Source organism: Impatiens glandulifera, chromosome 2, assembly GCF_907164915.1.
Source record: "Impatiens glandulifera chromosome 2, dImpGla2.1, whole genome shotgun sequence".
Classification (NCBI taxonomy): Eukaryota; Viridiplantae; Streptophyta; class Magnoliopsida; order Ericales; family Balsaminaceae; genus Impatiens; species Impatiens glandulifera.
The window spans coordinates 18,819,566-18,823,198 of NC_061863.1; the positions used below are offsets into that span (position 1 = coordinate 18,819,566).

At 28.0% G+C, this 3,633-nt stretch overlaps 1 pseudogene; it reads right to left on the reverse strand.

Annotated features, from left to right (window-relative positions):
* Window positions 1-460: 460 nt before the first annotated feature.
* Window positions 461-2,582, reverse strand: LOC124924450 (annotated as a pseudogene).
* Between the last annotated feature and the right edge of the window lie 1,051 nt (window positions 2,583-3,633).

Here is a 3,633-nt window from a genome sequence, read left to right on the forward strand (position 1 = left end):
TAAAGCTATTTTGTTTTTGTTTTTGTTTTTAAGGTTGTCAACGCACATGAGCTTGAAATCCATGCCGGATGCCGACAGACCAAGCATCCGAACGATTGTATTTACTTTGCTAATGGGAAGACAATCGCCGACTTGGTGTATGAGTTGCAGGATACTACTACGCAGGAGGACTTGTATCAAGCAATGAAGACTTTTTGTTTTCTTTTCTTGGACAAATTTACTTAAAACTGTTTCTATTGACTTGTGTTAAACATTGTACTCAAACTGCTTCATCAATAGACAATACTTTTACAGAATTATTATTAACCTCTGTTTTTGAGTTCTCTTTTTTCTCATCTTCTTCATTTTTATCATTGTCCAGAAGGTCAACAGGAGCTATATGATTGATCTCTTGCTTATTATTTAAGCTCTTTTTTTCCTTACTTTTCCCCATATAATCCAGCAACTATTACAACTGATCTTACAACCCTGCAGAAAAAAAGGATCAAATATAATATAATCATCAAATGTTGGTTTGTTTTTCATAAAAAGTACTATTATTACTTGCCTTCCCAGACTGATTTGCTCACAAAGAAAAAAGATCCCATTATGGTAACAAGGACCATGCTGAGAGGATTGAATGAATTCACAAAGACAGGTCCTTTCTCCTTTATCACTTGTAATGAAATATAATAGTTAACGCCTGAACTGATAACCCCCTGAAACAACCCTATAAACCCTATCTTAATATAAACACACTAAAAAAGGTAAAAGAAGAAAGAAGAATATGAAGATGGTAGATTACTCCATAAAGGGCAGCTAAAAGCTTGTAGTCAAAGTGCAAAGACCAAATTTGGGCATTTCCTCTCTGGGCAAAGAGTGTAAGAACAGTCCCTTGTAATGATCCCGTTAGGCAGATTAGTGTCGTGAGAGAAAGTGAAGCTGGATAAGATTTCAAGGTGATTGTCTATATCAAATTTTAACAAGATGATGATCAGGACATTTTACAAGAATTTTGAATTATGAGAATGGAGTGTGAGTAATTGATGAATAAGCACTTTTAAAATGTAGAAACTAGCCCAGCAGAAACAACCAGCTATGATCATAAGAGAGCCCTTGATGTTGTCCATGGTAAGCCCAAGTTTGGACCTTTGACTAATGTCACAATCATAGCTCCTCCAACTGTCACTAAGATTCCCACAACTTGACCTGACTCCATCTTTCTTGACTTCGACATTCTCAAGCCTGTCATGAATATTAATTACTAAACAAACAAATTTCTCAGTTAACAAAAGGAAAAGTAATTTACCTGAGTAACCAAGCCATTACAAATGTGAGAGCTGGAAGAATATTTGTCATGGCTGTTCCAAAACTTTCTAACTTGTGTACTTAATCCCATTATAATATAAGTTCTGTTCTAGAACCGGCCTAAACAACAATTTTAGACACAAATCAAAATAAACTCTAGTATTTATATATTTGTATAATTTAAAGTTATAGTCATACTCTAATAGTCCCAGCATCATAATCTTCAAATAATTTGTTAATCTATTAAATTTATAAAAAAATATTTAAAAAAATAATTTTAATATGTTATTTTAATATTTTTAATAAATTTAGATATATTATTTTATTTTTTAATAAATATATATTATTTAAATTTTTATATATTAGTTTAATCAATAACTATATTCTCATTGTGTTCTTAATATCAGATAGTGATCTATTGTTTGTTTAAAGTTTTTTCATTATTATAAACACTCAATATTTATAAATATTATTTATATATAGAAAATGACTTATATACAAATTAAAATAAAATTTTGAGTTTAATTTTTAATACTTAATATACAGATGTTAGAAAAATTACCATATAATATAGAACGTTAGAAAATTTACAATACTATAAACACTATAGATTTACATATCTAACCTAAATTTTTGAAATAATTATTTTAATTTATTTTCAAATAAATATAATTAAAATAATTAACTCTAACGTCAAAAATTTAATTAAACAATTAATTAATTTAATTATGGTAATAATTGAAACCTAATTAAATAAGGATAATGACCAAATAAAATAAATAAAATTATTTGTGATAAATGTTTTACTCATTTATCTCAAAATAATTTTAAAAAAATCAAAGGAAATAAAATAAATAATTTAGGATGAAACGTGTTACCCATTTCATCCCAAAAAAATATTTGTTTAACCCAAAAATATAAAACAATTAAAATAAATGTCATATTTATTTTAATTATTTTGTGTATTTTAAAAGATTAAAAATAAACTTAAAAGGGTGCATGAAAGAAAAATCAATTTCAAATAAATTCTCAAGATTTTAAATAGATAAAAAATATGTAATCAGGTGTAGCCAAAATCCGAAAGGATTACTACAGCCAAAACCGCGACCATTGGATGGGCGCTATATTTTCATTCAACGCCCATAAAGCGTATGCATTGCCTGCTGCAACCGAAGGAACACAGGTCCGCGAAGCAGGCGATCAACTACCGCCCGTTAGCTAAAACGCGACGAAACAAGCTTGTGATTTTCCAGTATTTGAACATCTTCGATATTCACTTTTCTTCGGATGTCCATCTTGAGCGGATATTGAGACATGATTTATTTAAGAAATATTTTATTTAAAGTTTTATCAACTATTTGAACAATTGTATAGAATATTAGGATAGTTTTATACTTTTATTATTTATGGTTAGTTTTCTAAATTCATTTAAATAAATTAATTGGATAATTATTTCACAATCCACACATCAATAATAATATAAACTATTTTTTCGCTTGTATGTTTAATCTTATGCAAAATATCTAAACATATGTTATATTGAAAACATATAATAATTTTTTATTTAAATTAAAAAAAACAGTTTAGTCTAGTTGGTTAAAAGTTATAAGATCACGGCTCAAATCTTATATAAAATATTTTTTTAATTTTTTTACTGGCCCTGCGAGATGGAGAGCTTAGACGGCTTGCCTAGCTAGCTCGCCTCATCCGATCTCCTCGTGGTCCCTATGTGCGCAGAAATAACTGTCATCAGAGAGTACTAGCAAAAAGCAAAAAGTCTGTGCGTTTGGACGGAGCTAAGTTAACACATATATTAATTAAAAAATATGTAAAAAAAATGAAAATTAAAAAAAAATTACATTTTTTGTTTTTTTCCGTCTTAATAAATTATCGTGTTCGTCGAACGACCACTAAATGCTTGTAGTTGTCCACGCTAATTAAATCTACCATTCAAATGGATTCCTTTGTGTTATTTTTTTAGATTCTAATATAATAGATATTATAATAGTTAGTCTAAGTTGTAAACATAAAAAAAAATATAAGATGAAATAATAAGTGGAATGAATATCGATAATTGGACAATTATTACTACATTTTTTTTAAGGTTGTAAGGATCGTAATTAGACACAACACGAGAAATAAGAAGTTTTATTTTCTCAAAATTTATGACTATAAATATCAATTAAAAGTCCTACCAATTTGAGACTATAAATATCAAACAAAACTCTTATTCATAGTGTCGATTCAATCAAAATTTATCCAAATTAAATTACATAGATCAATAAATAAGATTGAAATCATTATCCATCTGATAAGGATTTAGTGGTTTTACACATTCAAACCATA